Here is a 10,952-nt window from a genome sequence, read left to right on the forward strand (position 1 = left end):
TATCTCTCCTAGTTGTCTTTCTTATTGTGATTCCATTTCCTGCACCAAGACAAGTTAGCTCATCATAGGGCTTTTGATTTTTAAGAAAGGCTTAAGTTCTTCCTTTATTAATGTAAGGTCCGAGAGTAAGATGGCTTTTTTTAGCTTTTCTGACTATACTTTCCGTGGTAGCTAGGAAAATTCCATGCTATATCAAATCAGACTACTTCCTTATGGTTTAGTAAGGGCTTTAGAAAAAGGTGTAACTTCTCTTATTGGAAGGATAGGGATACTTTATGGTAAAGATCTTCCACACATGGACCAGGCTAAAAATGATGAGTATTCGTTTTGTAGGGTTATACTATATAGAACTAGAATAATAGACCGATTAACGGTGGTCAGGTTAGAGACCTCTATTATCTATTAGAGGAGATTGATTTGACTTTATACCATACCTTACTCAGTCTTCCACTTGAACTGGATTTACTAAAGTGTTAATTGAAGTACCCCTTAGCGGAGTATTGAATAAGGAATTGACTTCTCCAAATTAAAAAAGAATAAAAAACAATTTCATCTATTTCTGGCACTATTTTACTTGGCTTATCTGGTAGACTATTTTTATTTTTCACATGTCAAGAGGGATAAAACCTTTAGCTTTAGCAAGTACTAATACTCCTATTTTTCCAGATAGTATAACCAATTATATGAGGTTCTTTTAACTCTTGGAGTAAGAAAAATATATTTGAAAGGTGTGTAGTAGTGAAGAAAACAGATTCTGAAATCTCTCTTTCCTATGCTATCAAGGATAAGAAATAGCCGGAAAGGTCTTCTTCCTTATTATATGCATGTGCAAAAGATTCTATTTAGTGTAAGGTGCAAGGCAAAATTCATAAATGGAATAGAACTCTATGTCTCATTTCCGGCTAACCATAAATAGAGTGAAGGATGGGCCAAGAACTTTTTATAAGGGGTATTCTTTCAATAATATTCCCCGGGCTCACCTATATCTTATTTCTTTTCTTGCTAATGGATTATCTCTTATATCGATTTCTCAACTCATAATAAGTAAGGTATAGAGAGATCAATGTAGGAATCATGTAAAGGCAAGTAAACTGCCTCGCTCCATTTTTCTAACTAAGAAAGCAGCAAATTGATAATGCTCAACTTACACCTCAAATAAGTGCAAGGCGTTTGTCGTCAATATATTTACCCAACTTCGGAGTCAGGGTCGAATCCTCAAGGAACAATGTGACTGGCGATCAAACTAATTTGAAACTACAGCTACAAGTTGAATTTAAACAAATGATAGAAAAAGATAAAATTTGGGGATTTTAAATGGTTAAACAAAAGTTGATTAACACTTTGATTTACCAATGTCATGGGACACTAGAGTTATGGTTACCAAGATGCTTACATTGGTTGGGTTGGAAATCACTTCAGAGTTCCAATTGTCACTTCAATTGCAAGAAGAGTTGAATCCTATTATTTACCCATTCGTCTCTCGACCTCAGTAGGTAGTGTCTCCGTTAATTCTCTCGAACTTAAAGGGTGTGTTTTCTATCCAACTATGTTCTCATGTAGGCAAATCTGGTTAAGGCATTTTCCATTAAACTAAAGATTAAAATCTTTCGAGTCCATGTAAACTCATTCTTTTTCCACATACACTTTCCTCTCGGACAAGTGATGTTCTTGGGCTCACCTTTCAAGTTGCAACTAAGAGAGATCGTTACATTGATCGACAAGCACTTTCCTCTCGGACAAGTGATTGTTTCATTAAAGTAACCTAACAAACACTTTCCTCTCAGACAAGTGATGTTTGTAGTGCTGACTCTATTAAGTTGCAGCCAAGAAAGATCATTAAAATAAAGAAAGGTTTATACAAAATCAATTTCTTATGGACATACATTAGATTCACAAGCTAAATTAGTATTCACATCAAGGTTCCCATAACTCAAATAAAGAAAATTAGCTATTCATGATACAAAGATCAACAATATGTATTGAATTCATAATGAAAAATAAGTAATAAATCATACCCACAATCAATCATCAAATGAAAGATGTTTACAAGAATGTTAGGAACCCTCAATGAGAGGTTTCTCTCCTTTTCCGCCCCCCAATAAAATTGTTCAGATAGATGAATTATGAATGAATCAAAAACCCTAAAAGATGTTATTTATACTAAAGCCTAATTAAGAAAATAAAATAACAAAATTGATAAAATTATTCGAAATAGGTGACCCCCAGGTTGACGCCGCGTCAAGAAGTAGATGCCCTATCACGGATGGCGTCAGAGAGGCTTTAGTTGCCTTCAGGTTCTATCTTAGGCTGTTGATGTGGATGACACCGCATTAGGTATCTGACGGCGTATCACCAATGTCGTCATATATCTTCTTCCCATGTTAACTTTCTACTTAAGGCTGACCCCATTCTTGACGACTTATCAAGACTTTGCCGCCACATCACCAATGTCGTCAGAACTTCTTCTCAGACTACAACTCCATGGTTAAGGTTGACACCAATACTAATAGCCGATCACAAGGCTGACGACTTATCACGATTGTCGTCAGCCATGTTTTCAGCTCTTTTTGCTCAGATTTCAGCTCTTCTTCTCCATTGTTATTTATTTCTATGCTTCTTGACTTTCCTACAAAATATTAAGAAATAAAATCAAAAACACCAATAATTACTTAAGAACTTATAATTATTTCAAGTTAAAAAGTTCTAAATGTGCTACAAAAATCTAGCACATCACAAATCCTTGTTGCCTACAAATAGACTTTCTTATCATTCCCTCCCATTTTTCTTATATAGTATTTATTTCAAGTAGTCAATATGCCAGTGCTTATTTATGATCTTTCCCTTCCTTCTTTTCATTAGATATTATTTCTCTTAAAATTTCCACCTTTTTAAGAGATCGATTATGATATTCTAGTACACTTTTATCTTGTCCTGTGTAGTTTTTCACTACGAATGGTTTTATATCAACCAAAGAATTATTATTATCAAATACGGCTTCTCTCTTGGTATTAGTTGGAGTTCCTACGTTTATATAAATATGCTTTTCACTGATGTCCAGTGTTTTCAAATTAACATGGAATAGGGATATAATGGTAGCCTGTGTAGTGAGATTAAGATTAGCATATTATTTTTTGTAACAATCAAGAGCGACCAATGCTTTAGTATGCTTAACAATGCCCTCATGACACTTTGTACGGAGACAATAATTGTTTGATCACTGTACTCATCTGCATTCCCCGCTAAAAATATTTCGTGATGGTTGCTCAAGAACTTTTATGCAATAAGAAATCAAAGTGTATCATATCTCGCTCAGTCTGAATAGGTTTCAAAGAAAGCAGTACAATGCAACATAGAAGCCTATTTAGTATCGTCTTTAGTTATGAATATTAATGCATCCTGTCTTCATGTTGTATTATTCCCATTAACTGTGAACAAACTACATTTTGAGAGTCTTCATAGAGAAGAGAGAAATTTTCCCCTAAGATAGTCAGGGATAAACCACTATACAGAACAAAAGGAAAGTCAAAACCCTCAATTTAAAAAAACAATCAGCTGTTGTCACTGACCAGGACAGAGATCGAATGGTGGAGTACTATTCTACCACAATGAAACAGGCATCATCAAATCAAAGGTCGAATATAAAGCATTCCCCCCCAGTTAAGAGTGTTTCTGCCCCAGCGACAACTCTCTGGTCTCCTCAAGTGCTCATGTTACCTAACTAAAAAAAATAAAAATGATAATATGGAAACCCTTCGTGACTGCAGTCGTATGTTTTTGTCTTAAGAGAAACAACCTCTGAATCCAGTTTTGTCATTATGATAGGAGGGAAATTGATAGCTCGACAGAGAGCATACCCGACCTCCATGGATGACTTCGAAAACCTTTATTTCATCATTTGCCTCTGAAATCTTGGGTTTTTAAGATGATTTTTTTTCATTTTTATATAGATCTATGGGTACACTGATCTCCAAATAAGATTTCTTTTGTCATCTTCTTTATACTTAATTTCTACTCATTAGCTTGAAAAGAATCCTCTCATAAGTTCAAGAGTTTAGAAAGGCTTTTAGAATGGGAAATATCTTAGACTTCCTTATAAGAAGATAAGCTAGAATGATTTTATGTACAGGTCTTGGTCAATATATAGACTTGATCTAGAGAAAATAGAGCAATATGTTATTAGAATGAATGAGGTTGCTGCTTCGCCCTATGGAAACTAACCTTAGTGTCCATGTATCATGAAAGAAGATTTTTGAATCAATAAAGAAAGCCTATTGAATCAACTTTTGGGAATAGAAGGGGAAGAGGAATATGCCAATGAAGTTGTTGTAGGGGACAAATCTGGGGATGGCAAGCTTCTTTATCAATGATGCGTCATTACCATAATTGTATGTACTTGGATTTCTTTTATATTGTTAGCATACTTTGATGTCATAGAATCAATAGTTGATACACATAAAATAAAATAGAGAGAAGGGCTCATTGAATGACTCTAGTACTATCTCATCCACTACTCTAGTTAATTGTCCCTTATTTTTCAAATATAATTTCTATCTTATGTATGGTCGTTCCTAAGGTCATATCGTTTGAAGTAAATTCTTTTTTTGATCAATTCCCAAACACTTTTTTTTAAGATTCTTCCAAAGAGTAGGGCTTTCTAGATATAGATGATGATATCTATAGAGATGGATCTTCTATATATCATAGAATGAAGTAGCACATGGATATATATATATATATGATTCCAAACCTTCCGAATCAATCATGTAATGATCTTCTAAATCTTGGGTCTTCCTATTTATCATATGAATTATGCTTATCATGTAGCATCAGACCGAATGACTCTATGAAATTAGGTCGATACTTCCACATATTATGGGTAAGGTAGGACATATCCCTATTTTTCCCCAGGGAAATATTTTAAATTCCCATTACTCAGCTTTTAATTTTCCTCTGACCATCAAATAAAATGTAAATAACCCATCCTACTCTCTTTGAAAGAAGGGGAACTTTTGGTTCTGTCGGTGCTTGAAAGAATTTTTTTCTCCATATTACTATATCTTGTCAATCAATAATTTTATATGAGGAACTAATGAACTCAATCACTTGTTGCTCTTACTCTTCAGTTTTCTGTTGAGGACTATCCTGTAGAGGTACTCAAATTGAATCATTGGTTAATTTCTAGGTAGTCGTAAACCTAATTTGTTATTTCAAATTAAGTAAATCAATAGTTCAAACAACGCTCAAATTTAGGGTATTTACTATTTTTATATTAACTTCTATACTAGAAAGAATGGTATCTCCAATTATAACCCCTCTAGGATGTAAAGTATATCTCCTCTCACCATCCTCATAGTTATGAGATAAACATATGAATTTTGATTTGGGTTGTATTCTATGGTTAAGATTCTACCATATATTTCTTTTTTATTCCATCAAAAATCAATTTTATGATATAGACGTTTATGACCTCCCCCTCTTTGCCTTGCGGTAATGATTTTTCTGGCATTACGACTGTTGCCACAATGATGCTATCCATAGATCAAATTATTTCATGGATTGGATTTCACTTGACTGTCTAGGATTCCATTGTGTATGCTTGAGGTAGAAGTTTTGTATTAATGTATTTCCATGTTGTTAACTATTTTGATTGTTGTCCTTTTATTTCATTGAGGAGGAATAGAATAACCCGAATAAAGCCTAATGATCATATGTCTATAATACATTATATGTCCTATAATAGGTCCCATTCTTCTACTCTTTCTCAGAAGTCGATGACTATTCTTAGCTATTACCTTGACACCAAAGATAAGTTCAACCCAATGCTTTATTTCTGTCCTAGTTGATCCTGATTCGAAATTAGAAGTATATTGACTTTCCCCAATAACGAAATACTTTTGTCGGTAAATATTACATATTAGATTCCATCAATAAATTGATCTTATTACCTATGAGTGAAAGTCTTAATAACAATGCTAGTTATTATTGTTCATTATGATATACATATACCACATCAATTTATTATGTATGTATGATGAGATTCCATTGATACAAAGTCAATTCCTGTAGATTTATTGGAAGGGTCCATTGGTGTGCATCTAGTAGGAATTGAACCTACGAATTCGCCAATTATGAGTTGGACACTTTAACCATTCAACCATGGATGCAAACAGACTCAATGAGTGAAATAGGTCTTGGTATTCCTTCTCGAGCTTCTATTTCTTCCATTAAAGGAGATTTGAGAAATAATGGAATAGGAAAATATGATTCTAGAACGAGCAAGATCCGGGTTAAGAAGGGGGAGTTAGCAAAGTTAAATAAGATTGGAATGGTCATAGGAACATGTATTGATGTACCAGATTAGGTAATTCTCCTAGGTTGTTGCAATGTATTCCACTAGTTGACTTAAGACTTGATTATTGGTATATTGATCGATCCATCACGGATTGAAATAGGAGTAGGTTTGACAAAAAGCTTTTGAAAAATCAAAAGCACAGTGAACCCAAGTAAATAAGGGACAAGATGAATACATAGGTTAAACGAGCACCCCATACCCAAAAGGTGCCCCACATAGGTTTTCCCTGAACCCCCCAGTAACTAAGGTAAACAACATAGAAAAAGCACCTATTTCTGTACCAGTTTTTGAAGAGCAAAGGAAAAAGAGGTTTGGTAATAGGAAAAAAAGTGTTAATAGATGTAACGATAATAACAAGAATACTTATTTGAGCCACAGAAACATATAGATATAGAATACGATAATTTCCACCTTGTTGAAGATATAATAGTGCTACCCAAAGTCTTAAATGAATAGTCATTGTAGTTAAGAACAATAGAGATCCAATAAGAATTTGCACGTAGCTTCTGGTATTTGACATAAAAAATGAAGGTTGTAATAACGAAAGGGACATGTGACAATTTTTTCTTAGCTAATGTAACAAGAAAGACATAGATCTATATTCAATATGCAATCAAAGTATTTCTCCCCAAAAAAGAAAAGAAGTCCCCGTGCTTTCTTTTTTCTTCGCTTGTGTGTCACATTCCCTACTCGCGGAATGGCATACTGAAAAAAAACAAAAGCCTTATGGCATCTTACTCAAGTTATTCTTTTTATTCTTATTCTTTCTTAGTTATAGTCCCTATAATGGTTTTTTCTTTCTAGGTTTCTTAGGGCTCTCTGTCTTTAGAACAGTACGCCTGTCCACTACGAATGAATATTACATCAATAGAGTAAGTTGTTCTGTAAAATATGCCTTTAACACGAACCTAGGGCAACACTGTGAACACTTGTGAGTGTACTAAGTAAATTAAATAGATGCTTATTGGTCTTAATTATGCAGGATCGAGCCTTGTCCTTGGAAGCCATCCATTCAAGCATTCCCAATCCTTTTTCTTTTTTTGATCGGACTTTCTATATCCATATGATATGATATGGATTTCAAGCTTCCTACCCTAGGTTTTTGTGAAGAATTAGAACATGAGAAAGCACATTTTTTTGCTACATGAAATGACCCAAAATTGGGCCATGTCATATGGGCACCTCAAGCCCATATGAACCGGAGGTTTCCTGATAACCCATAACAATCATCACATCAATCCCAGGGGTTGGGTTAATCCCAACCACATAATAAGATAGCAGAAACAATACTAAAAGTCATAACTAAAACAATGTCTAACCATTTCATAAATATCAACACACTAGCCAATATATCCAAGTCAATAGTCATCCACAATACCTCTATACAAATTGATGTTTAGAAATGTATATGTCGGGACGAGCCCACGACAATAGCCAAACCAAGTTAACATTCATCCACAATACCTCTATACAAACCAAAGTTTAGAAATGTATATGTCGGTACAAGCCACTGACAATAGCCAAACCAAGTCAAAATAAGACTAAGTATAAAGATAGGGGACCAAGAATGATTGTCTTCAGAAATAAAAAAGCTCACCACTCCGTAGTAAATGCACGAACCGTTTTGATCACCTAATCACTGTATAGGAAGAGAGGATGATGTTTGTTTCGGCCCCTATTTGATGTAGGGACATAGCTTACGAAGACGGTTAGCGGTTGGAATGCTAGCATGTAACTCAAGAATAAGGATAAAATAGCATCATCATTTAGCAAAAAGCAATATATCATATTCAATCACATTCATAACATTATCCATACATATAGACATATCACATGCTAATCAAGGGGACAAGGCTTATCAACACTTTGGAAGAAGTCATTCATCATACATGCAAAGGAGGACTCCAAACTTCTATACTTTATAGATCCAAGCATTTCTCATTAGGAATAGGACTTTAACTATATTCACATATCATCAAGTAAGAGATCTAACCTTACACATATGCATTTAAGTGAGGGACTCTAACCACTCACACTTATTCATTGAAGAAAGGGAATCTATCCATATGAACACATATTAGGTAAGGGACTCTAACCTCATGCCATATTAGATAGGGGACTCTAACCCTAAGCCAATTTATTTGGCAAGGAACTTCGACCTCATGAGATCTCATTATGCAAGGGAATTTAAACACAAGAAATTTCCCTAGGCAAGGAACTTTAACCTCAAGCCATCATGACTATCATTAGTTGACATTCGGAATCTAACCCCTTGTCTATGTATCCACATCCATTCTATTCCAGACGTAAGGACTTTAACCTATTTAGCCAATTCAACTCCCTATGTGACCACATGGTCCTTATGTTCATTGCTCACCCATTTCAATAGGCCAATGCCTTAATTCAACTCATGATACAATTCAAACTATGGTCCTCAATATCCTTATGAGCCATTCATACTTCATTAGCAATTCTATACCACAATTTAGTTTAACACATAATTCAAGTTCATTTTCATGTTATGGACTTTAACCCCCTTCTTATTCATCAAACCATCAAGGTCATCAATTACACAATACATGGATAATTTTACCTTCACAATATCATTTATCAAGCATTCGTACATATTAGGCCATTTCCCTAATTCAAAGCATCATCATTATGTAACTAGACATCTCACTTAGACATTTTCACAAACACCTTGTGTGCATGCCTTTACTAAGGCCAATTTCATGGTAGAAATCTTCAAGTCTAGGGTTACTCAAGACCCACATGTTATAACACATACCATAAGCATTCACGTGTGCAAACTACCATCAATAATATGTATAAACATAAGTCTAAGGAAGAATCATCATTATTCAACATTAGGCAACAAAACCCTTTTCATTTGATTTCCAAACCACCATGTACACTTACTAATCTAAGTGTAAAATACATGTGTTTAGAGTTATTTAGAAAGGGGAAGAGATACATGCCTTAAAAAAGATAAATCACAAATAATATTGACTCCCCTTTGCCTATTGATGACCACTCTTGAAACCCTAGCCTTCAATTCTTCAAAGATGAGATTGAGAGAGTATTTAGGGTATTTCATCCATCAAAATGGATGTTTAAGAGGCTACACACACTTATCTAATGAGAGGGCTTAGGGTCTTAGACATGGGAAATGACCACAAGTCCCTTAGTTAAAAGCTAAAAATTGAATCCATCCATGGGTACGACTCACCATACAACTCACTTAAGTAGTCGTACTGTAGGGAATGAGTGGTACCCTGTCTCATATCCTAGGCTTATCCTAGGCCACACATACTGTTAAGGTTATGACCATACACCCATGAGTCTTATCCAAAAGGGTATGACTCACCTCTAACTCGTTTGCTCCACTCGTAACAAAATGAGTCCACTCCAAGCTAAGATTTCACTCCACATGACTCACCTAGTTATGACTCGTACCCTTAGATATGATTAAGGAGAGGGTCACTCGTACCTAGGGCAGTGAGTGACCCTCACTAAACTTCCTAGGATACGAGAGGGGAGGAGAAGAAGGATACAGCTCGTATCCAAGGGATATGACTTAATCCCCTAGTTAAACCCAACCCAGTGGCACCAAAAGATAAAGTTTTTTTTCAATGGTTCTAAGTCTAGGTGTTTCAATTCTCCCCCACTTGGATCATTTTTCCTTAAATGAGTGGTAAGGCATGCAATAAACACAAGACAATATACTATCATATGTCAAAACAACCTTCAAACAAGTTAGAACAAGCGTACAACAAGGATATAACACACTCCATGCTTATTATCGATCATTCATTCACATTATCGTCTTTGGGACTCAAACCCATTATTTATCAAGACACTTGTTCATTTCAAAGATTAGGGACTTAAACCCTTCCTTATCAACACTTACTCATTGCACAACTTAGGGACTTCAACCCATCAAATTATCAAGGATACTTACTTAATTCAAGAATTACGGACTTGAACCCATCATTTACTAAAGACATGAATCAACCCAAGATACTAGGGATTTAAACCCATCACGACAAGGACATACATACTTTTTTCTTAAAGAATTAGGGACTTGAACCCATGATCTCTAACAAGACTCAAATCAACTCAACACATTGGGTGACTTTAACCCATTATCTATCAAATCCATAAATCAAAGCAAGGAGATCAATGAATACCTCCATCCTGAGTTTCCAAAATAGGAAACAAATATGGATACTTGAAATTTATGTTCTCTTTCGCTTCCTACGTAGCTTCCTCGGACTTTTGGTTCCTCCAAAGAACCTTTACCGAAGACGCTTCTTTTATTTGCAACCGGCGAACTTATTGATCCAAGATCCTCACTGGGATCTCCTCGTAGGACAAAGGGTCCAAAATATCAATATCCTTCAAGGGAATAACCAACGAAGGATCACCCATACATTTTTGCAACATAGAGACATGAAAAATCGGGTGAATTGTGTTTATAATAGAAGGAAACTCCAACTCATAGGCAACGTTACAAACCCTCTTCATAATCAAGTAGAGACTAACATACCAGGGACTAAGATTCCTTTTTTTACCAAACCGCATCACTCCCTTTATGGGA

General features: G+C 35.1%; 1 pseudogene; it reads right to left on the reverse strand.

The window, feature by feature from the left end:
• Positions 1-6,150: 6,150 nt before the first annotated feature.
• On the reverse strand, positions 6,151-6,905 carry LOC124885605 (annotated as a pseudogene).
• Positions 6,906-10,952: the final 4,047 nt, after the last annotated feature.

The sequence above is a fragment of the Capsicum annuum genome, chromosome 7 (assembly GCF_002878395.1).
Source record: "Capsicum annuum cultivar UCD-10X-F1 chromosome 7, UCD10Xv1.1, whole genome shotgun sequence".
Classification (NCBI taxonomy): domain Eukaryota; kingdom Viridiplantae; phylum Streptophyta; class Magnoliopsida; order Solanales; family Solanaceae; genus Capsicum; species Capsicum annuum.